The 26,291-nt window shown below is 40.7% G+C and overlaps 1 long non-coding RNA gene across 1 annotated transcript in view; it reads left to right on the top strand.

Annotated features, from left to right (window-relative positions):
* Positions 1–26,291, top strand: part of LOC113033243 (uncharacterized) — a 36,697-nt gene that overhangs the window by 3,302 nt on the left and 7,104 nt on the right. The window contains exon 2 of the long non-coding RNA XR_003274009.1: positions 10,548–10,645. This is a non-coding gene — a long non-coding RNA (uncharacterized LOC113033243). The remainder of the gene's footprint in view (positions 1–10,547; positions 10,646–26,291) is intronic.

Below are 26,291 nucleotides of genomic sequence, written 5' to 3'. Positions count from 1 at the left end.
TGAGTTCTGAGAGATGGAAACTTGGAGACCAGAAGATGAAATACACATGTGGATTATTGCTGAAGATTGGGAAGTGGGTTGTTATCTTTGGTTATCTAGCTGTATGAGTGTTCTGCTCGTCATAAAGCTAGATAACCGAAAGTAAAAACTACTTCCAGACTCGTCGAGGACTTTTGGACCACCTATTCCTACTCAGTTTCCCCATGGACCTGAGACTGTAGATGTGATTCATCTAAATGGGTTTATTTTTGTTCTTTTATTTATTATCATTTTTGTATCCCTCCCTCCCCTTACACACGTGCAAGCTTATCCACATTTAACCACACACACACACACACACACACACACACACACACACACACACACACACACACACACACACACACACACGCTGAACTTTTCCTTAGACTGAAACACTTATGTTAAATTGTTTCATACTTTCTACAAATTGTTTTCAATCTAAATGTAGTTTTTAAGCTTATGGGGAGCATTAAAGATTGGCATTAAGAGCTTCTGTAGTAATCCACGTGTACGACTCCATGCTTCTTATTCCAGCATGATCGAGTCCGGCCAGGAAACGGCGCTGGCATTCCAAACAGTAATAATTAGGACATATACTGGAGTGACAAAAATGGAGAGAGAGAGAGAGAGAGAGAGAGAGAGAGAGAGGTGGGGAATAGGGGTAAAAGCAGGAGGGAGGTGGCAGAAGAGGGAGGACAGGAGGGAGGGAGGGGATTGGGGAGATGTTGGGGTGGGAGGGGGTGGGGGATCGGGCCCGCTTAATTGATTCCGTTAACCGCAGTGCAGGAGATGTGAACGACTGGACGATCCCATTCCCACGCTCGGTGGGGCAAGTGGCAATGCCATGCCCAGGCCCAGTATGACAGACAGCGCCGTGAGGACCTGGAGGGGCTGGGTGGGGGGATGGGGGACGACAGGGGTCATGAAAAGACGTCAAGTGCACCAGACTCATCTGCATCCCCAAAGAAAGAGGCGACGTTTCCCAGCCCCAGCCGACGCGGCGCTCCTAAACTTGGAGTAGTAACGGTCCTGAATGCGTTAATGTCTCCACAATTGTAGCAAGTGATAATGAGGACTTGGTTGGGGGGGGGGGGGGGGGGGGGGGGGTGTCATTATTTTAAAACTCTGCGGTTTATGGCCGCATGTGCCCTGTGTGCGCGCGTATCCGGGCATTTTCCTCGAGAATAATTTTGCAAATGAGTCTTGGAGCAGTTGAATGGATCACAGCTCAGCACTTTGTATTTGAACTTGACCGCGAACGTCCTAATTGAGATTAAGAAAACAATGTCGGGGGTAGAAAATTAGCTGGCACAGATAAAACTGTGGGGTGACACATGGGACCCAGCGTTGTAACGCACATTTAACTGCCTCCCTCAGACGGGCCTTTAAAAAAAGAAAACACATTTCCTCCAGTAAAAGAAGTTTATCACTCATGGTGCTGTAGATTCGAGCTTTTAACGCCTGTAAGCTTGCGAAGATGCCTGCTAGCCTTCTCGATGATTGCCTGATCTTAAAAATGAGAGGTTGTTTCCATTGCAACCCACGTGTTTCCAGCTTGCCTGTTTATTTTGAATATTTACAGATTTAATTTCATTTTCATTCTTTGTACTCCCATTCACAGTGTATGTTTTTCCTTTCTTTTTTCCCTTTCTTTTTTAAAAAAGTTCAGATTAAAAAACCCCATCTGATTAAGTCCTATTTCAAGTTCAGCATATGTTCACAGTCTTTTGCAACAGAGGATTATTTAGGTGCCGTGTTAAACAGAGGCACAGTGGCTGAATTCAACACCGGCTTTGCTGAAAAGGTCTCTTGCAGACTTTCTCACACCGTCAGACAAAACTAGTGTCTCTTGTTCCCGACCCCTGTCAAAGACGGCATACAATACCGGGTCGTTTGGCCGAAAGAAATTTGAGAACACAATTTGGGCCGAGCTGCGGTGAATAAAACAAGTCTTATTGTCCTCGGTTAAGTCGATTGAAATCCTTGTCTAGCGTTATGAAAGAGAACAGTGTTTTTAAGTCTGGGGGGCACACCAAATGTCAACTCGGAGTCAGGAATATAAAAAAAAAAAATTTAAAAAATGCCTCCGTCACTAAGGCAACATCTCATAGCCTGTCATTAGCCAAATTTTCGACTGTGGCATATTCAGCCTGTCCTTATTACAAATTATGCTATATATATATATATATATATATATATATATATATATATATATATATATATATATATATATATATATATATATATATATATATATTGGTTTTCTTTAAAAAAAAAAAAAAAAAAGAAGAAGAAGAAGAAAAAGAAAAAGAAAGAAAAAGCATATATGCTGAATTTGTGTATGCTGCTGATCTATCCTAGTAGTCACTAATGGACCTTAGTTCAAGGCTTGTGAATAGAATTTGAAATGTAATGCTTGGTTGTGCTATTACCAGGAGAGAGCAGCATCAGGTCTCAAACAGTTGCAAATCACACTTGCATGTCTCTCCTACTTAATAACCTCCTTTGCTGCATGCAGGGAAGATGCAGTATGATTGGCGGCTAGCGTTTGTGTAGTTTTTGGGCTTTTAAATTCTAATTTGTTTCAAAATGCTGGTTTTATATGAAGTGGAAGCCACTGCTGCCATAAGTCCAAAAAATAATCAATAGGATTCTCTACATGTGATGATTACTTGGCCCCATCTGAAACTTACATTTAACTGATCCTGAAAATGTGCATCTTCTGTTGTGCATGGTCTCTAAAATATGCCTTAAATTAGTTAAGTGTCCTCCAGTCTGTGAGGAAGCTTTTATATTATTCACGGAGGTGTTCCTAGTACAGTATAGTATACAAACAAGGTTCTCATTCTCGTATCTATAGCTATATATATATATATATATATATATATATATATATATATATATATATATATATATATATATATATATATATATATATATATATATATATATTTAAATATATATATAATCGGTTAGCCTTCCATCCATGTTCACACATGCAGTCCACTGCTGCCACACCACTGTTGTCACCTGATTTGTTGAGTAACATAACCATGACGACCATCATAGAAGGTGTTTTCATATTCATTGGCCGTGCAATCAGCATATTTTATGTGAATGTGTCTGGGCGCTTTATGTGATTCCTCTGTGCCTCTGTGCTGTGTAAGGCAGGTGCAATAGCAGGTTTATAGTATGTACCAGACTTGGATAATTTGTGCGCCAGACAAAGGATGTGAATATAGTATATAGTTCTCATACAGGTAACACACACACACACGTATGTACATATATATATATATATATATATATATATGTATATATATATATATATATATATATATATATATATATATATATATATATATATACATATACATATATACATATATACACACGTATGTACATATATACATACATATATATATATATATATATATATATATATATATATATATATATATATATATATATATATATATATATATATATATATATATATATATATATATATATATATATATATATATATATATATATATATATATTCCTGTGCAGCTAGAAAAGCTGGCAGATTGTGGGTATACAGAATTATACACGCTACTTAGTTAGTTACAGCCACTTAGTTTAAAAAAAAAAAGACATCATGTGTATCTACATAGTGGCGTTTATGCCCTACCATGCATCGTGGATAGCTAGTGAGACTACCACAGTCATGTTGATGAAAGGGAACAATAGCTGTGTCTCAGTCAACAACGTCTGTCTGGCTTGGGCCATGTCTCACTCTTTTTGTGTATATCTCTGTGTGTGTGTGTGTGTGTGTGTGTGTGTGTGTGTGTGTGTGTGTGTGTGTCCCCTGGACATGAACTTGAACTTGAGACAGGCGGCCAGACACCATCTGTGCACCAGGGGTAATGAATTCAGTGCATTCATGGCTGTGGAGCAAGCCTAGGCCACCACCACCCATTGATGAGCAGATGACTCCTATAGTCTGAGTTAGCTCTTCATCACTAATAGAATTCAACATTACCAGCTGGTAGTAGGGGGGATTGTTTTGTCTGTTTCCCTAAATGAGTAGCGCTGTGCAAGTGTGGTGGACCTTACGTGTATGCCTGCATTGTGCATCCTTGTATGCGTCTGCATGCCTGTCAGTGTGTGAGCATGTATGCATGAAGGCCTCCATGTTTTCCTGTTTATCTTTGTCTCTCCATATAGCATATGCAAATTAATTGACACGGACCTCTTTTCCTCCCCATATGTTGGTCTTTTCTCCAATAAAGCGCTGGCCTGCTATTTTAACAACACGACTGTGCTGAATTCATTGCCTTGATAATTGAATGAGCCAGTTCAGTATTTCCCCTGATAAAGGGTAGTAAGTGAATGAGGCATAAACCTTAAACAAGCCAGGCACAATGTGAATTCCTGCAGGCCCTCCTTCTCCTACTCCTCCCTCTCTTCTTCCAGCTCAAGCTTCTGTCACAATCACATACACATACACACAGACGCATGCGCACACACAATAAACTTTTCCCTCTGGTTGGTGTCGCCTTGGCAACGGTAGGTGAGATCACCTTGCGCATGGCAGCATCAGTCCCTGCCAATGCAGGACAGGTTCCTAGTTTCAGCGTGTGTGTTTGTGTGCGTGTCTGTGTGCGCAGGTGAATACAGAGTGTTTTATGCAAGAAACTAGAATGCCACCTACCCCTGTCTCCATGGCTTAGCGTAAACACAGCTTTTTGTGTAAGGTTACATCTTTTTGCTTAAATCCCTGACATTTGTTAATTGATTAGCTTCAGGTTTCTTCTTGTTTCCTCTTTTTTTTAAATTCATAAACTGAAGTCATTATGGTAATCTAGCTCGTGAAAAATTCATAAGCGTCTCGATATATAACACAAAACAGAGTCTGAGATAGCAAATTCGTGTTTTACAGACACGCACGCTTAAAAGTGTCACTAACTTCACTAAGGGTGTCGCTGCTGATTAACAGGGATCTGATCAGCCACTCTCCATAACAGACCAGCCAGCCATAACTTGCCAATAATCCACTAAAGAATGTCATGGCCCAGCCCTTTTTAATGACATCATGCATGGCCACTTGAATGTCTTGTGGGGAGCAGCGGGTATGCTGTGCTCTGCCACACTGTATGCCCCCCCTCTTTCAACTAACTGTGTGGACATGCATGACCGACATGTTAGTCAGACACCTCACTTAACTGTCAAATGTCTGTTATGCAACATAATGGGATTGAGTTTGAAAGCAACACATTTTTGTTGTTTGTATGGTGTAATCCTGCCTTTGTCAGCAACTATGAGCTCTGTTAATATTATCATTAATCTTTTTTAGTATGATGTTAGAAATAAAATGTAAGTAGACTGTCAAATTATTTGACTATGTTTAAAAATTTCATCTTCAAAACTTCAAAACTGGAACCAAAATGAGTTTACATTCATCATTTAAAACTATCTTATGATAATCTGAAAATGTTCTGAGCATGCGTAAAACTCTGAACTTTATTCCATTAACTGAACATTAAGGAAAGGCAAAAGTGAAGCTGAAATTTGGTAATTCCAAGACTGACACTTCTAACCCCCTCACTTAACCCAAACCCAAATCTTATTAATCTGCATCGCCAGTATGCATGCTATGCTCTCAAAGCACCCTACATTTCCCCCCATATTTTATGCATCACCTTTAAAGTTAATCACAGTGTAAAAAATATTCCACAAAAAGCTCAATTTCAAGACAATTAAAAAAAAACAGACATAGGAGGGAATTTTGAGGAAATACAAGCCAGCCCTTTTTAATGCATAACAAAAAAACAGAAAAAGAATTTCCCACCTTATTGTCTAAAAATAAATAAATAAATAAATAATTGAAATCCAAGTTGATATATAGCTTATCTTACTATTTACCTGCACCCCCTGTTGAAGTTTTTAATGGAGTGTTTTTTAAGCTGATAAGATGTTTGTAATTCCCTAAAATCTAACATTACAACAACTTACTAGTAAAATATGCTTTCAGCTTCGTGGCTGTACGATAAGATATCAGCACTGTGGCAGCAGCAGTGCAGACTAAGGCTGTACGCACAAGTGCTATTTTTGCTAAAGTCTGAATCTGGCTGTCTGCCTGTCTATATCTGTGCTCTGCTGGCTTTTGATTATGCAAATACTATGCACTATAAATGAATTAGTACACTTGCATCTGAAACCTGCTTCAAAGCGTGTAAATAATACATTTGGTGTCACTGCATAATTCATTCTCTATTAATTACATACACAAGACTGCGTGCTATACTCTGCATTTAGATGGTGTTAGGGTGTTAGGGCAACGCACACTCAGATGTTGTTTTCTTAAATATAGAACACATTGTGTACACAACCGCAATCTGTCAGTATCTAGATACTTGCTTCCAAAGTGCAGTTTTAATTCAAATTGCCTCTCATTGTTTTCATAATCATTTCCTATTATAAAACTATCTCTGCATTGTCATCCTAACGCAATTTCCCAAACTCTACTGGCTTTAATCGTTGAATTAGTAATTCATTTTTGAGCGGGCTCTTGATTGTGTAAAACACAACGCCCTTTTTCATTGTTTTTCCCCTCCTTTTTCATATCAAGTGCCTCTGTAATTATGTATGAGAGGAGGGGCTTCGCAAAAAAAATTAAATAAGCGCAAATATTTTAGACGCGCATCCCCTACAATTAAAATATGCCCATCGTCGCGCGTTTTGTAAGGCATGTGGTATTGAGGCCGGGCTACAAATTTGAATACGGAGAATCGTTTGAAAAATATATGCTGTTCGGCAATTAAATTATATGAGCACTTGGATGAGGAAGCACTACCACTGCATATAGAATGGTGAGCAGTAGTTGCTACACTCGCATTAGCATCTGGCCCTTTTATGTAAATTTGATGAGAAAGGACTCATGCATATACGCCAGGGCTGGGGTGTACTCGCCTAATATCCTTATTAGAGAGGGATGAATTAAATATTTATTAGGGGGGCTAAGGGTTAGGAAGGGGGGTGGGGGGGGGGGCTGTCCTGTGTTGTCATGAGGACCTGAGGAGAAAGAAGGGGGGGAAAGGGAGGAGGAGACTGGCTTTCTGTAAGAGTGTCTCTCTCTGCCTCAAGGTGCCACCATCTTAAGGCGTTTGGCGGTAGTGAGATTGTGGGGAGGGTAGACCTAAAATGTCCGCTGGCATAGACACACGCACGCATACACATTAATGCATACAAATTTCCGTGAAGCATGTGGATAGCACACAGATCTGAGAGTCAATTATTCAGATACTGTCGTCGGCAGCTATGCATGCCGAGCATTTCATTTGCATCTATTAATTCCTTCGATTACTGTCACTTAGCAGATCGACCTGTGTTTAGCTTTCTGTTGCTCGCCGCTTATTGTGTACGAGCGCTAATACCGGCACTGCGGCTATCACATTTGCTAATATTTTGGGAATTTCAATTTGGCACGTCAGTGTATTTTTATCCCTGGAAACAATTTTCAGCGGAGCCTTCGTTAAGGCCTCGATGAAAGCACTGTAATGAGACACTCCAACTATTTCTTTATATATATATATATCTATATAGATATATATAGATTTCAAAATTTCAAAATTTCAAAAATGACAATACGAACGCTACAGAGCAGGCTAAGAAAGGCACTGACAATATTGTAAGTTTATGTAAATGAACGCTTTACTGTTCTCCCTATCATTTTCTGTCTCCTTCTCTCTTACTCACTCTCGCTGTCGCATACACACACTTTAGCTGACCTCTCCTATCTGTTAATTATCATAAATGTGCTTAGTGAGCTGGCACACACGGGCACAAACGGGCACGCGCACACACACACACACACGCAATCACATCCCCAGCGCACAAACACACATTGTGCAGTCAGATACAGACGCAGCATTAGCATTCCCTTTCATCGTGAAGTGCTCCTGAGCATGAAAAAGAATGTGCAAGAAATTATTCAAGATGAATTATGCCACACATCATCCCAAGGATTCAGGCAAAGACACACACACACACACACACACACATACAATGACAAATACACACACACAGCTTACACGCCAAAAAATATGGGGCTCACCAATCTGGGGAAAGTATGTTACTGAAGGAAATTTGGCTCTCGCTACAATTTCAAGATTTAGCTTAAAATGGCCGTTAACTCCCGTACGTGGATGTGCATTGCTGTTAGTCTATTCATTTGTGAGTTGCCATCCTTATACATTGAAACTGTCTCAAAGATTACGTGTAATTATTCCCATGTGAATTCTGTGTCCTTGCACACTTGCCTGTTGTCCCAGTTTTCCATGCATAAAGTATATACACAATATCAGCTGATCCCCTTCCCTACCTCCCGGTTTCCTCTGATGAGTGGTATGCCCTGGCGCATTGCCAAAGATGTGAGAATAATTAAAAGGCTGTGAGTTTGAATCTCGCGTTGGCTAATGGATTGTTACTGAGAGGAAATGAGACAGGCAGCATGGGGGAGCTGGGTGGCAAAGCAGACCTTGACTTTGGATAATGAAACACTGTAAGCCACGGTGGTGGAGAGAAGACACACCTCTCATAAAGCAAATGCTTTTGTTCTGCGACTACTCCCTTTTGTCATATAGGCAGGTGCAATTGGAAGGTGTCGCACAATGTGGGAAAGACACCGTCAATCCTGCGTCACTTCAGTCAAAATAGTCGTAATTTTTTCCCCATTTTAATTTACAATCTCTTCCAAATCTCTGCAGCTCACTTAAATGGGCTTTTTTAAAAAAAAAATGTTTCTCCACACAAGATAATCATTTTATGGCTCGTGTACATTTCCCTTTATGTTGTCTTTTATTGCCTCGGTGCGCGATTGCCTGTGATATGTATACGTCTGCAATTTGCATTATATTTAGCATCCAATGCATCACCACAGTGTCGCTTAAAAGAAAGCCGGCTTGAATTTTTTTTTTTTTTTTTGGTAGAGTGTAGCACCTCTACCAGCCCCCCAATCCACCCAACACACATGTAGGCTCAAAGCGTTGTGGTGGGGAGAGCAAGGGGAGCAGAGCGAAGCAGGGAGATAGAGGAGCAGGAGGGAGATGGGATGAGACAAGTCACACAAGCCGCAAAGGGAACAGGGTGAAGGTGGAGGGGGAATGCTGTATAGTTACCCTAAACTCTGCCGTAGGGCTAGAAACACACATAGACACAGCAACACACGAATGCAGACACTTACACACGCACACTGGTTTGCCACACGACCGCAAAACACACTCAGAAATATGTGGAACATTGCAGTGGGGAGTATGAGAATATGCACCGATATCTCAGTGATTTATTTATTTATTTAGGTTCTTTTTTTTTGTTCTTTTTTTACTCCCGAAGTCTTGATTGAATTTAGAGATGCAAGACTTCCACGTTTCTTTCAGGGTGCTTGATATCAATGCGCTTGTAAAACCTGTATTTGATGAAATAAAAAGGCAAGTAAATGGGAAAAATAAGATGTCGTAGATGCATTATTAATTACTTCTTACAGCACGCACTGCAAGGGTGAATGTGTTGTTTTGCACATGCGCGAGAGCTTTAATACAGGGCTCTAATAAAATGTGGCACCTGTCAGTTTGACACTGACTCGCTAAAAGAGTCTCGCAATCACTTGGGAACACAGGAGGAAAGAAAGCCAGTCTAAAGTGACTACATAGTAGCCTACAGTATATTTCTGTACATAGCCTCTTAATGAGTCATAAGCACCACATGAGTGTTATGTCTAAAGTGCACGCTTTGTCATCCATGTTCAACTTTCTGACATCGGGCCAATTTTTTAACTGACTTCTGTCTCAAGGTGAGGAGAGTTCCACCGGTCATATTTCATATACAGGGGGCAAAAGGACAGAAAATGAGAAGCTAAAATGAAATAATCCTGATTGTTTAAGGATGTGTTCAGGTTCACATGGTGGCTCACTGGATAAAGTCACAAATTAAGTCTCAAACTATCCTCATAGGCTGCTGCAGTCTGGAATGACCATCTCTGACCTCAAATGCATTACTCAAACAACATGGCTGCAGAAAGTGTGTTGGCATACACCAGAGATAATCAGGCAGTTTACAAGAAATAGCAGACTCTTTTAATATTATAGCGTTAAACGCCGCAGCAAAAACTTTAACATTTGAGCAAAGATTTATAATGATATTTTGAAGTATGCAAAACTGCTTGCCATGACCTTCAAGTGATACGCAAGTCAGCCGTTCATGTTCTGTAAGGTCCCAGGTTTGGCGTACTATTTGTGGCAAAGAGTAAAGGTTGAGAAGACATTTGCACAAAGTTATTGCCAATTTGAATTCCTCCAAGCAAACTTAGCTATGCTAGCTATTTCCCTCCTTAACCATATAACTGTGTGTTTGCTGTCATTCTGATGTTTTTTTGGTGAAAACCCGTTAATTGTGATTTGCTCAGGAAGAGCTGTTCAACAAGTAAAGGTTACCGCTTGGTAAACACTCCCTGCTTGTGTTGTGTATGTCTTTCATTGCTGCAGTGCTGGAGAAAGGAAGCTGAGAGAGGAACTGCTTGCAGCAGGAAGTAGAGGTCAACACAAGATTTCGGGGGTTTTGCTCTCTAATGGACCCACATGAGGTGAGCTTTGGTTAATAAACCAAGTATGTGTTTGTGTGTGTGTTGTTGGTCTAAACTGTTCGAAATGAACGTGTATGAACATTTAGTTTTAGTGCATTTTGTGTATCTATCAGAAACATGAGTTTATTGTGACCTCTGGTAGTTCAAGGACAAAACATTTCAGTAAAACACTCTGTACCAATTTCTTGCTTGGCTTTTTATTAATAATTGTTTTATTCTATAAAACATAATTGAATTATCGATTTGCTAGACACATGTTGCGGTCTTATTATGCATTTGAAACTCATTTGGATGTTTTGAATACAAAATAATAAAGAATTTTGTTGGAACATCCAAATTTCTTTGTTGCCAGTTGTTTTGACTGATTTTTTTTTCCTCTATGCCTATCTCCACCGATGTGTGTGTGTGTGTGTGTGTGTGTGTGTGTGTGTGTGTGTGTGTGTGTGTGTGTGTGTGTGTGTGTGTGTTTGCCTGCAGCAAAGTTAGCCCGTGTGTGTTGGATAAAGGCATAGATGTTAGCAGTGGTCCAGAGGACACAGTAAACAGAATAACAGCGGTTTGAAGGGAGCTCAGGCAACGTGATCGTGGGCAATATCAAATCCCATGACCCATTCTTTGCCCTGTGGTCGATACCAAAGACAACAAGCACGGGGGAAACAGAGGTTACTGCTCACTATTCATCATCACAACAATGCACACACAAACAGTAACTACAACCAGGAAGTGATTGCAAAAGAAACATCTCCTCTAGCTACCAGAACCCGCACATTAACACTAATTACGTGCAAGGCATCTTGCTGTTCACATGCAACATTTTTATGCAATCGTAGGCAGACAGATATTTTAATGATTAGTTTAATGAATGGTTCTCATAAGAATGAAATTCTTTCTAAATTAGCTGACAGCAAGAGCAAATATTCCTCATAATATTCCATATATATATCATATATTCTTAGTTTGATTCTTGCTGATGCTGAAAAAAAGAAAAAAAAGAAAGAAGAAGCGCCGGTATGGTGGCATATTAGCACCCTTAGGTCACAGTGCCCTGTGGCATTACTGTTCTTAATTACTCCCAGTACTCGTACGCATTCGGTGGACTTCTCAGAAGAGCCAATTAGAAGGTCAGGGCAAGTCACTTGGTAGGAGAAGTCACTGCAAAAGTCTGTAGAAGTCTTAAATTTCACCCTCATTCTCTTTCCCTCTCTCACACAACTTAGACAACACAAAAACATTTACACTGTAAATCTTCCTTTAGTCATATCTGTCGACCATTAAAACAAGGACTAATAAAAAATAAAGGATGTCTGCTACACAGTATTGTTTGTTTATATTCCATCACCTCATTTGTTATGCTATAGTCATAATCATCTATCAGTCATGCAGATTTAAAGTACAGCTGCTTACTATTAGGGTGCCAGCGGGAGTAAGTATTTATAATGTGCCGCCTGCATTCAGCGAAACCCTCGAGTCTTTGCAGGCCGGCTTCTGTATCATCAGTGCTATCCCACAGCGATTAATGAAGTCATCTGCATGTGTCTGTATGATTAAGGAGCACTAAAGTGTCATTGTGTGTATGTGTGTGCGAGTGCGAGTGCGTGCGTGCGTGCGCGCATGTTGTCTGGTCTTCGTAGATAAAACAACAGCACAGAACAAAAGATGCCAGCATACGAGAAAGCATCGCATTCGTCCAATCCCAAAGAGCAAAATAACAATTTTGCACAGTATTAACAGCACAGTAAATATGAAGGCTTCATTCTTCATGATCAGGTTATACAAGAAGAGACAATTTAAAAAAAAAGAAAAGGATGAGTAAAATCAAAGTGGAAATTAAGGGAGAAAAAGTGAATTATTTAAAAAACACACTGTAAAATACTGAAAGTTTTTTTTCTCCCTCTCTCTTTCTCTTCAATGATTTAGTTTCCATCTATAATTTTCCTATTTCCTATTTGTCAAGTAATTCCATATTTCATGCTTGGATGCAATCCTTTCCCCATGCTATATATTGCAGATGCTCATGCCTCTTAGCGATAGCATAATATGTCTTTTCCATGCTTGTTCAAAAATTCCACAAAACTAGAACATCCTCATCTCTTTTTTCCCCCACTCCCACCCCCAACACCCTTCATTCTAATCACGGATGCACCAGAGGATGAGTTTGGTATTTGTGCACATCTCATCTTATCAATTCATAATTAAAATATATAAAGCTACAGTTCTTTTTTCCCCCTTTTCATATAATATCTAAGTAGCTTTCAGTGGGCTGTGTAATAGCGCTGCTTAGGGAGGCTTTCTTCTGCATCACCATACAGTCAGAACAAAGGATATGCACATCGTACAAATCATGCAAATACATGCAAATTGCTGGCAGCAAGAGAAAGCGTAGTAGCAGGAGGGGGGGAGTTTGTATAAGCAGAGAGGGATGCCAAGGACTTTGTATACAACACTCACACACACAGTCTTTCTTTAAGTTGTGTCATATAACTGAAGAATACTGCTTTACTGCTTTTGAATCTCATTGTAAATCTCTTCTCAAGACTTTCTCCTTATAAATTCCTCTTTATTTCTGTTTACCCGCAATGCATAAACGATATATGGATTTGTATTATTTGCGGAGAACCGCGTTCCATTTTTATGATGCAACAAAATGTATAGTGCTCATTGAGGACGCTATTGTAAATGCAGTGAATGCAAATGTGATTCACTGGCTGCAAAAAGCATGCGTGTGTCTGTGTGAGCGTGCGTGCTGGGATGATGCAATATTTTGGCTGCACCACCTCAGAAAAATGCAGAGCAGATATTAGTGACACCATGCTAATAACGGTCACACCCCTCCTCCTTGCCATCACAGTGAAAACTTTATCGTACGTGATACAGAAACTGTAGGGATTAGGTGAAGACAGCCAGGTCCTTTTCCCTCTACCTCTAAAAAGCAATATGCTTGCATTATATTTCTTGATATTAGAATTGGCTGTTAATGTGGATGTTCAGAGCCATGACAGGGTTACTGCATCATCACGGTTTCATCAGCATAGAATTCCTTAAAGAATAATTTGTGGTCTACTAAACTCAAAGTCACATTACTTACATCCTAAATTGCATAGCATTTTTTTTTAGATGAAATGTTTTTTGTTTTGTTTTTTCTTGAAATGTATTTATTGGTTTAGATTTCCCTGCTTGTATTTCATTTTCATACCTTATTTGAATATAAATCCTGCAGTTACCCAATAAAATCCTTATCAACAACTGAACATTTTGCACAATATATTTATTTATTTGAAATTAATTCCTGTAGCATCTCACCCCGATGACCAAAGCTGATCAAGACAACAGTCAACAGTCAGTAATGCCTTCTGCTCGCCTGCAAACAATCATATTTAAATAACACCGCCCTCTTTCAGACACACACGTGCACACATACACACACGGACCAACCCGCAGACACAATATGGCAGGGGAGGAAAAAAGGGGGGGAGGGCACACACAAAAACACACTCACAATTGTGCATAATGATGTTAACATTCCTGCATGTCTAATGCAGGGGATATTGAGACAGACACTAGCTGGTCTGCAGTCTCGCTGCACATTGTGTGTGTTCACGGGTATAAACGGTAGCAGGGCATAATGATGTATTAACTGTGGCTTGCTCTCGCTCTCAGTGTTTGGGCTCCTTGCTGAGGTTACTACAAGACTATGTTAATCTTATGCAAGATCACGCTGCGCTTTATTTTCTAGTCTGCTGCGTTAAATTTTAGGTGCGCTGCTAAAGAAACATCCGTGTTTGCTTTGGTTTTTGCACAGAATTGCAACCAATAGACCGTTTATTGCTTTTTGCTTTCTTAAACGCTTATTCATTTTGGAGTGATTAACCAGATTTGCAAAGCTATTTAAATATTGCATGTAAACGAAAGAATAGCAGTGGGTGTAGCATTCCAAGGTTTTAGCAGATAACAGCTAAATTAAAAAAAAAAAAAAAAAAGCCAAGTTGAAACAAATTAAAACATCATCATCCTTCATCATATTTATTCACAAAGAATATCTTAGAGGGTGTGGCCAATTTGAAATGCAAGCAACATCAAGTGTGGCACATATTTTTCAAGTTCCTTCCAAATAAAATCTGCACGAATATGGATATGAAAATGGAGCGGCTAGATCATAAAAGATGGAAACAAAGAAGGACAGACAGCATATACTGGCAAGGACAGGCAAAAGATGAAGCTCATTTTTCCATGGGCACCCAGTGGCGTCTGCATTGCAGATCGCTAAAATCCCCCTCGAATGCGTCCCTGGGCTTAAGGAGGGTGGAGTGGGGAAGGGTGAACAAGGGCTGGGTTTATGCTATCCCTGCTTTGGTACACTTTGTTTTTTTTGTTTTTTTCCTTCCCCCACCAAAATATATTTTTTTCTGTCTGCATCAAATGTCAAGTTAATTTCCTGGGCGCTATGAGGGATGTGTCCTCCCCTTCGGTATGTGTGGCAGGGTGGTGGATTGTGTCAGGGTGCTTTGCGTGCCGGTGTGTTTATGTGTGCGTGTCTCTGTGTGTGTGTGCGTATTTGTGTCTATATGGGTGAATGGGGAAAGGAAAAGGGGCATGGCAAGGCAAAGAGAGAGATGAGAGGTGGTGGTGGGGGGTTCAGTACAGTATGTATAAATTGGTTCTCTCTGAAGAGCTAGAGAGGTGTGTTGAAAGTGTGCATGCTTGTGTGTGTATGCAAGTGTGCCTGGTTGTATAAGAATATGATCCAATTATTAATAGATACTTTTGGCAATGTACCCCTGGCCATGTACCTGTCATTTTCCTTTTTCTTTTTTTTTGTGAATTCATATGTTCCGGTCTTTTGAAATTTCATCTGAATTGAATACTAATGCAAAAAGGAGAGGAGAAAAAAACACAAGGTATACAATAACAGGCATAACAGCATAACTCAATGAAATCTAGAAAAAAAGCAGAAAATCTTACCTTGCATAAATTTCCTAACAATATAGTTTCGATTGGGGTTGTCTTAGAGGATTGTTTGTGGTTTAAACAATACTGCTAAAAGCTCATTATCAAAGGATATGTAGCTCTGTTAAACACAGTGACGTATCAGCCCTCTGTTAACCTTCCTGCTGGACTCTTGGCATCCTTTAAGTCTTTCTGAGACACATTTAATTTGACTTTTTGTATCGATTTGTGCTTTTCATTATTATCATGAAGTAATTGTGATGCCCTCGTGTCCGCTACCTTTAAAAGCAACTAGGCCTTCATTTATTGCTGCTGGGTTTTTTTTGTCTAAACACAAATGTACTGTGCTTACCTGTCTCTGTGTTGTTAAAATGGAGTGTGATTGAGAGTTTGTGCTCAAATACACAAGCTGTGCTGTGTTCTCAAGGCGCTTTTTTAGTGTCTTTATTATGTTTATGCATGCAAAGTGTAAACGTGCACCTGTGTATGTTTTTTTGTTTTTTTGCATACAGCTATTAGGTGAATAAAAGCAAAGTGGATATTTTGTATTGCAAAGTGTAAAAAGGCTTATTGCAGAGAAAGGGATTTGCATTTGTCAGTCGGGCTTGCACTGATGTATGCTCCTGCCCCACAAATGTCACATCCCATAACCCAGAAAAATTACACTAGTCCCACCTAATTACGCATATTCATGATGCTGTTTTGCATAGTGCTGGTAGCATACTTCTGTTACAAGCCACAGAGCTGAGGGGATGTGGCTGAGTGAAAAGGCTTTCAATCCACTGATTCAGCGTGTCTTCGCCACAAGCATCAGCTTGATAACAGTACCTCCATGCCATTTTTTTTATTATCTCAGACCATTATGGAAAGAGAGCTTTCTCTTATTTCTTGCAGTCAGTCATGCTGCCACTGCCTGCAGCATGTTCAACCCCGGTGGGAATTTTTAATAAAGAAATTAGCTTTGTCCTAGTTTATGAAGGTCATTTTGAAAATAGACCAGATTCAACAAATGATTTTTTGAAATACTTTATCATTTATAACCCATCTCGTCTCTGTTTTGCTTTCTCTGCTTCTTTATCCGTCTTATTCTCCTCCTGTAGTAAATGCGGTTCTGTTGGTCATTGGTAATGAATATGTAAATCAAAAGGAGACTAAGGCTAGCAACTGGGAGCAGCTGAAGTTATGACTGAAAAGATGGGAAAGTGGATGAGTCGTAGTGGCGGGCTCAGTGGTGTATTCTAGCACTTGCAGAACAGAAGTAATCAGACTTGGCCCAGCTATAATGAAGGAGAGAGTCTAGGCTGTGCCACCGCTTGGGTAAACAGCGATTGTTTCAGTCCAGGATTCCAAACATGGGCAACAGTGGTACTATTGTCCAGTCGGCTCTAATTAAGAAGTGAACCAAAGATGGGGGAGAGGGAAATGGGAATGAGAGGTGGGTAAAAAAGGGGCAAGAGGGGGAAAAGGGGTGGTGGGGGTGTTGAGAAGAGAGCAGGAGCAGGTGGGAACCTGGCAGTAACAGAAGCTGGGACGGGCGGGGGAAGTGAAGAAAAAGAGAGGTATGGAGGAAGGTAGTGAGAGGTCCTTCTCTGATCCTCGTTTTTTTTTTCACACTATCATTGTGTCTTTTTTCTCACCATCTCCCTCTTGTTTCCATATCCTCCTCTCTTCCAACACACCTCTCTACCCCGTCTTTCCCTCTCAGCCTTTCATCGATACTTCCATCCTTCATCATTCTAAAAGTCATCTACTCTATTCCTTCCACCTGCCCTTTGTTCCCCTTTTTTTTTTTTTTTTGCATTTGGGATGGTGAGGGATGTTTTGCCTGTCATACCACCTTTGTATCACCTTTCCCATCCAGTGCCGGAGAGAGAGAGAGGGGGGGGGGGCAGAGAGAAGAGGAGGGAGAAAAAGAAAAAGAGGAGCGGGAGTGGGGGGAGGTGGATGAGAGGAGCAGGAGAGAGTAAAAGAGGCAGGACCGAGACAAAAAGAAAAGATCACACTGCTTCCTGGCTTAATGAACATGGGCAAAGGATGATCACAATAGAATACATTATGCTCTTGTTAGCAGAGGCAATCAATTAGCAGAGAGCACACACCACTGGCACACCATCTTTCCTGCCTGGGCACTGGCTCATTCAAAGCCCAAACGAGTGACTGAAGGGACCCCCTCGAATCTCTGTTTTTCCCACCCTCAATGCCCAGTGGCCACAAAAGATCTTCTTTGATACATCAATGTGAAAGGGGACAGTTTTGAATTTGCATGTCCACCACATTCACGCCACATGGGTTGAATTATTACTCAGGTTTTACTGCAGTCAAAGGTCACATGTGTGTGTGACTGAATAAACAGAAACAAAAGCATTCATTAAATTGGAATTAGAAAACAAGTTCCCAAACCCCATTTAGTCCCATTTATCTACACTAATAAAAACAATACGAAGTTTATTAGACATTTGAAAGCTGTCCACTGACGACACACTCTACCCACTAAAGCTTAGCTTGAGAAGATGGGAATCAGACATGACAACGTATCTGTGAGTGACACTGACAATTGCATATGAAATTGTCAGTCAAGTTTCCATCAGCAGTTCACACAGTGGTTGGATGAAATTCCTTCATCCTCTTACCCCCATGTTTTCTTCTTCTTTTTTGTGTCATCTAGAGGAATAGCTCCAGATAATGGCAGCAATCTTTATTGTGAAAAAGGCAAGGAGTAGTTCTGCCTTAACACAGGCACAAATCACAACTGTCTGGCTGAGGATCTGTAGAAGTGTCTATGATGAGTAGAATAGACTGCTTTCACCGAGGAACTTTGCTGTGATTCGAGGTAGAGGCTGGAGATAGAGGAAACAAAAGGAAATGAAGGAACATGAGAGAGAGGAAAAATTGTATTAAGAGTGAGGATTCAGGACTTGTTTTTTTTTTTTCCCCTGAAGAAAGAGCTCACTGAGAGAAAAATGGCCACGGGTTTGGGTTCAGCGAATCAGCTTTTCCTGTTTTTGTCAGGGCATTCACACTTTTCAATATGGCCATCTAGAGATTGCGCCCGTGTGTGTGTGTGTGTATTTCAGTCACCTTTCCCATTATGGCATGGGGCATAATACACTCTAACACTGAATACAATTTCTTAAACAAACGGTGTACAAATGTCCTTCAGAATGAACTTTGATGCTTGACATGATTTTAAATTTTCTCATTTAAAAGGATTAATGTCTCAAAGGTCAAATTAGCGAAAATACAGAACAATCCTTCAGTTTTCTTGGAAAATAAATTTTTCTAGTTTTACCACAAAAAAGCATTTGTTTTCTAATGATGTTGCAATATATTTAATTCACAATGCACAGCAGACAAAGACTATAAACTATGAACGTTATGGGCTTTACTACAAAGCCCATTACTACAAAGCTGTTAAGTAAGTAAAGTCTATACTTATTTCATACTTACATACAATGTTCCCTCTAATTTTTCATGTGTCTCAGCGAACACACAAACTCCCTGAGCGGTCCTTTGGACCACTGTGAGCAACAGCAGACGTGTGCACTGTGGTCACGCCAGCATCGAATCCATCCAAGTTACATGGTTTATTAAAATAATCAAATTACAGCCTTTACATTTATGTTAGACTACTTTTAATTAACTGCTTTAGCCCACTTACAATGAAAATTTAAAAAAAAAATCTCGTTCATGACCTGTGTAGTATGTTAACACTATTGGAAGTTAAAAAAAAAAAAAAATATATATATATATATATATACATATTTATATATATATATATATAAAGCTCTGACTTGTATTATGAGTATGTGGTCTGGGAGAGAGTTCTGTAGCTGTCTGTCTGCAAAATACAGTATACAATGACCAATGTTGGGAAATGTAATTACATAGTTACTTTTTCAAAAAAGTAACCGAGTTTTGCAAACAACAAAGTTTTTTGCAGCTGTTTACCTAAAAATGCAGCTAAGGCGTTTTTTTAAAAAACATTTCAAAGTATTTACAGAACAATCAGGTGTTCTGCATCAAAGTTGATGCCACACAAATTATTTGTGCCACTCCAAAAAATAATTTCTGTCCACTATGACATAAAGGAGAACAACAGCCTGATACCTGCAGGCCTGACAACAGGAGATGTATCACTGCTGTAACACCTGTAACATTCAGCAGTCGCCTCATTGTTCTGACGCACACAACAAAACTATCGACTACACTACACACGAACTACACAAGATTTGCGCTAAACATCGCAAATCTCTCACATCTCAAAACACCGCTGTCACTCCTAAAACTTCCCTCTTCCTAAACAACTAAATGCCATGTTGCCATATCATTTTTTGATTGGTGACATGCAGTGTTGGGAAGGTTACTTTTAAAATGTATTCCGTTACAGAATACAGATTACATGCCCCAAAATGTATTCTGTAACATATTCCGTTACGTTACTCGATGAGAGTAACGTATTCTGAATACTTTGGATTACTTAATATATTATCGTGCTTTTTACAACAACGTGAATGTACTATTGCTGTGTGATTTATTACTATTACTGAAGGTCCGCGACTCCGAACTGTAGTAAAGGGACCTCTGACTAATACGGCGGGGTCCCTGTCAGCTCGTAGCCGAAAAATAGCTTTACTTTGTTGTGTGGGTCAACTTTGCTAGCGGAGACAGAGAGAGGCGTTGAAAGACTGCTCCAACGGAACTTATTGTTTTCGGAGGGAAACACGAACACGGTGTACAGTCGAGTCTTAATAGCTTACTTACAACTGGGCTCGTCAGGCACTCTTCTTGGCTGCAGTGGTTATTATTATATTTACATGCTTCCAGCTCCCGTTTTTCCTCGACGACAACTCGTACCTTTCCACTCGCCTTTTTCTCCCTCCTCGCGCTCACAGACACATAACGTGTATGGCAGTGCATTCTCCCTGCAACACGGACTATACTGCCCATGATGCTACATTCTTTAGAGCTATGCTTGTAGCATTCTGCCTGTTAGCTTAGCACAACAACAACAACGAAAAGGCGCTCTCTCACCCAGGAAACACACAGTCACAGAAAGAGAGAGAGAGCGTCGCCCTGTAACCATGGCAACCGTAACGCTGCCGCCTGGAACGACAGAACGTAGCTGTCAAACAAAACCCAAACAGTCCTGACCCGCGACAAAATGAAACAGGAAAGTACCGCAGTGTAATCCATTTATTTCAACAAAGTAACTGTATTCTGAATACCACCTTTTTAAACGGTAACTGTAACGGAATACAGTTACTCATATTTTGTATTCTAAATACGTAACGGCGGTACATGTATTCCGTTACTCCCCAACACTGGTGACATGGTACATTTTTCGACCAATAGGAAAGGGTGGGCTTTTTTGGTTTCGTCTTTGCTCACAGGTGGAGAGTGCTTTCGAACGTTTTCCTTATAAAACGCAGTTTTTACCGTTTCTTCCAGCAGTAAATATAAACAACGATAGTATTCAGAAAGAAAACCAAACATTGCTAATATTTTTATCATAACTCTGGTTTTACGTGGCCTATCAACGCAATTTAAAAACTGGTATAAAGTCCATGCTTTTTCCGTCAATTGTTCCGTCTGTCCTGCTCACATTTCCAATGGTTGTACACGTTGTCATTGACGTGGCTTCACTCCACATCAGCCACGCCGCTTTGCTAGCTAAGGGCGCTGCCATAGCCTGCCAACGACGTTGATTAGCTGCGTATATACGAATGTGAATCGCATTATTGGCTGGGCTATGGAATAAGGTGGCATCGTTCTAATCCCATACGGGATTAGCCAGTCACTTACTGACTCACACAGCAAAACAGAATTGTTAAAGTATTAATTTTAATTTAATTTCAATTCAGGTTAGATTTTTTTTGTGCACAACGCAGATTTTCTGTGCGCAGAGCAGTGCACAATTGCGCACGTGCGCAGCTTGGAGGGAACATTGCATACATACATATATACATACTTATAAGTCTGTTTTTAATTAATTAATTATTTAAAAAGACATACAAGACATACTCATCTCTTATCACTTAAGTCCACTTCAGACTCATATGGTGGAAAAATGAATGAGTAACATGAAAAATTACATTTCTTTCCATACAAGTAGGAGAACTTAATTTGGCAGATTTCTGAAAGTCCATGCCTACATAGGTCAACAGAAAGGCAGCACAGCTGGTACCTATGGTACTGGCATATTACATATCAGCTTGGTTCTGAAGCGTTACTAAAGTGTTGCTCATGTTTGTGCCACAGCATAACTTACTGGAAGGAAGTTAACTGAATCAGCCAATCAAGGAGACTGTGTGCTTGTTACTGCGTTATTAGTGGCCAATCACAGGAGCCAGTTCCACCCCCAAAACGGTCAAAAAGCAGGTCGATTTGCAGCAGCAGAATTTCACTTTGAAGGCAGAGTCACCAGCCATGTTGTGTATGCTAAGAAACTCGTGCATGCATGCGTCAGTGAATACCTGTGTGTGTGTGTGAACTGCTATTACTGGCTATTCAGTATGTTTTATTGAGCTTGCTATGAGAGAAATTTGACACCACCCTTAATGGAGCTTAAGTCAACACCACAATTAGTCCAGATCGTATCCTTTCTCAATAGAATATGCAAATAATTATTAATTAATTATGATATCTTTGGTTTTTGTCTGTTTGCTTGTGTGTAACTGGATCAGCTCTTGTGTTTATATTTCTTGTCTTCTGAGTTTTTGGAAACACTGTAGTGTTGTATTTTGACATTTCATACTGTATGTGTGCTATGGAAGATGATTGAATCACCTGGAATATTCAAATGTGTGTAATGTATTCATTGTTTAAAGCTTCAGTGGGTATTTTGTTCCTCCTGCACTTGAAAAGGTGAAATGTTCACCAGTGCTGGTGAGCTGTTCACTTGCAAAGAAAGAGATGGAAAGAGGTTGCCTTTGCTGTCATTTGAAAACACACAAAAGACGAAACATAAAAAAATAACACGGCTTGTATCTTCTTTCCTAAAGCCTCAATTCAAATTACTTTATACATTTTAAGAGCTTCTCTTTACCTTATATATACCTCTGCCTTGGTTTCATTGCCAGCTCTTTTTATCTATTTCTCCTCCTTGATCATATCCTGTACTCTCTCATTGTGGGTTCCTGTGTACAGGTCATCATGCTGCTGACATTTGTGTCCAAGCAGGGCCTAGTGGTATGGCCTTTACCACCCCTTGCTGGGTCTCCCTTCACCATCAGCACCCCCTACTGTGATTCTTAACCCACCAAGTCCTCTTCATCTGCGTGCACATCAATGAGTGTGTGTGTTTTCTTGTGTGTGTTGGTGTGCTTTGGGACCATCCTCTGTGTACAGTGTCTGTGTGTTTAAGCCATGTCCAGATCAGCCACGTTCATGCTTGCCTTTAGCCTGTGAGCACAGTAGGGAACATGGTATGGAGCAAGCTTCTTTCTCTGCTGGATACAGGGTGAGCAAATACAGTTGCTGTGGGCTGGCGGGGGTACTGGAGTATGTTACAGTGGATAGCTCACTATGATGTGATAAGCTCAACTCACAAGGTCTTTTCTGTGACAGTAACTTGAAAATATGTCTAAATATGTCTTTCTTATTAAAGAAATATCTAAAAATTCAATTATCAAAGGGAAAAACTGCTTCTCTTTTTTTTTTTTTTTTTTTATATATATACGTAGATTTCTTGGAATTTTTTTATCCCTGACTTTCTGGAATGAAGAATTTTGGAAGAGCTGATGTGTTTTAAAAAAGAAAGTGCAAAGCCTCATTGTTCTGCTTCTCAAACACACACACACACACACACACACACACAGGCATACTCACCGTCCCTGCAGTCATGGGAATGGAGAATACCGAGGTTCAAGGTCATTTCAAGTATTCTGCACCCCGGGGCTCTCCATTGTCAGTGCACCACATCCTTTTGCTCACGCATCCACTTGGATTCACATACGAGACATTGTATGCAGGGATTCATTCTACACACAGCTATTCAAAAATGCACAAACATCTGAGGGAGGAAAGTGTCTGTCAGGTGTGAACATGACACTTTGTAAGTCCATTCACATATACAAGCAGCTGCATGTGTGACTCTCTGGTGAAGGCACAATTATCCACGTTTGCTTCTGTAGCAGAAAAGAATAAAATAGTATCGTTAGCTGACAACTGCTGGTTTTTGGCATCATTTAACTGTTGGAATAATCATTGTTTGGGATCATCAGATTATATATTTTTTGGTTTTCTAAAGGAGTCGTACTGCTTGGAAATGATAGAGGCATTTTTTTTTTGAATCAAACTGAAGGTAAGGAAAAGAGAGAGAGAGCAGCAGTGGGTGTGATTAGCTCCTTTGTTGGAGGTCTGTTGAGCTTCATTGGTTCCAGAGAATAGGTTCCTAATGAACCCAGCCAAGCTTGGACCAAACTTTGTGCTGAAGACAAACTAAGTTATGGTGGTCTGGCAGAGCGCTGGGGGTGAGCCGACTGATATACAACGTCTGGACATATGGTCCCCCCCCCCTTAAGTGCCTCTCCCAACCACTTTCCCATGTCCTGGCTTCTGTGCATGACTGTCCTTTTGTGTGTGTACACGCAGAGTTGGACGTAGCGTGAGGAAGAATATTTATAGTGTGCATTTTTGTATTTCATTGGTAACTCATCAGAAAAGGGAAACAGGAGAGAAGAAACAGAGGGATTCAGGGGCACGGGTGTGTGTGTGTGTGAGACGGGGGTGCTGGAGAGAGAGGCTGGTTGATGCTTACTGAAAGCGACAGAGGAGAGAGGGCTGCAGGCTTTGTCTTTCCAGCTGACCCCAATACAGAATCCTTTCTGACACGTCCTACAAGACATGGAGTAACTGAGTAAATCAGGCCAACCTGGCTTTTGTGTAGCAACAGCTACACCATAACAGATGTGCGTTTATCCATGCATGTGTAGGAACATGTAAGGAGGAGGTGCAGGTGAGCCTCGTGGTGGTTTGAGCCTAATTGTTTGGGTCAGGGTGGGAGTGTGGGGACGGATGTCTTCCGTGTCCCACCAACCAGGCTCTCGGTAACTGAGCCGGCGAGGGGGAGAATGGGCCCACTACAGGGCCACACAGCAGGCTCAAACAACACTTATTCTACTGGCCAAACTGTCAGCCAGAACAACTTCATTGTGCCCAAAATTGGAGTTGAAGGCAAGGCAAAGACGAGATGGGAGGGGGAGGCTTGGGAAGGTGGTGAGAAAGAAGAGGAGGATGCAAAGAGAGAGAAAGCGTGCAAGAGAGAGAGAGAGAGAGAGAGAAGAGTGAGGGGGTCTGTGGGAAACGGGGGACTGGAAAAGGGGGAGTCCCAGAGAAAGTGCAGTCTTCGGGATGAATAAGGTCAGACGGTGTGAGTTCATTTCAGTAGGAAGAATTCTCATAGATCCTCCATGAGGGGCAGACGGCCAGAAGCAAGGCTTGAATGGAAATTTATTAAAATGTATTCTGGGAGAAGGGGAGGAACTACACTATTTTTGTATTGCAGTGTTTGTTTTGTCACCACATATAATCATGCTGTTCAGCCACAAAAAACACAGTTTTTAGACAACAGCACAACAGCTGATGGAGGTGCACGTTTAACAAATTCTGGTCATTATTATTCTCTTGTAGTCAAATTGTGCACATCCACTTCCCCATTAACTCATATTAGATCACATACTTGAGAAATTTCTCAAGCATATATAATACATAACAGGGCCACACACACACACACACACATATATATATATATATATACACACACAGGTAACCCATTAGCATTAGACACTTCCCTACAGACTTTTCCTGTCTTGCACCCGCACGTGCGCGGGATGCAAGGCAGCACAGCAGCAAGCTTTGAACTGTGATTTAAATACAGTACATCAGAAAGCCCCTTTAGACTGACACTAAACCTGTTTAAATCAGTACAACACTAGCTTGCGTCACAATTCTCATCTTTTGTCTCACCTCTCCTCTCCTGCTGGTGATTTCAGGTAACAGCTATAAAAGGGTGAAGAAGTTTACTTAGTCACACTGAGTTTAGGGAGATGAGGAGAGTCTGTGATTCTGTGTGTGGGCAAAGGTGTGTGCGTGTGTGCACAAAATGAAGAAATGTACACACACGCATGCACAGATACACACACACACATACACCCCTGTTTGATCCAGAGCTAGCCCTGCAGCTCCCAGAGACTCAACAAAAGACCTCCTCTATCCATTGTATGAGCTGTGTGTTTCCCAGGAGAGCTCGGGCTCAGTTAGAGAAGGGCCCCAGATCGCTTTCTCCTGACATGGATGTTTATTCGCTCTATGGTCCAGCAGAACACCCTCAAAAGGGCTGGCCTTCGCATTTTGACGTGCATGACACATAGTTTTTGAAAAGAAAAGAGTGGCTAGAGGGTGCGAGAAAGAAAAAGGGAGAGTGAGTGTCTTGACAGATGAGCAGACATATAAGACAGACAGACAGAGAACAGGCCTGTCTGTGAAAGTGTTCTCAGTGCACTCGTATGAAAAAGAATATTCAGCGCGTTCGCCGCCATCTTATTTGCTCCTTGTCTTTACACTAGTCAGCTTTCTTGTCAACCTTGTTCATGAATGTAGAGCTACCCGGTGGGTGGGTAGAGATTTCTTCCTGATCTTGACAAGCCCTCCCATCCCTAACTGCATACTAATTTCTTCCGAACTACTGAGCCAATGCAAAACA

The sequence above is a fragment of the Astatotilapia calliptera genome, chromosome 12 (assembly GCF_900246225.1).
Source record: "Astatotilapia calliptera chromosome 12, fAstCal1.2, whole genome shotgun sequence".
NCBI lineage: Eukaryota > Metazoa > Chordata > Actinopteri > Cichliformes > Cichlidae > Astatotilapia > Astatotilapia calliptera.
Note: the sequence above shows the minus strand (reverse complement) of the source record. Positions and strands in the feature narration are given on the sequence as shown.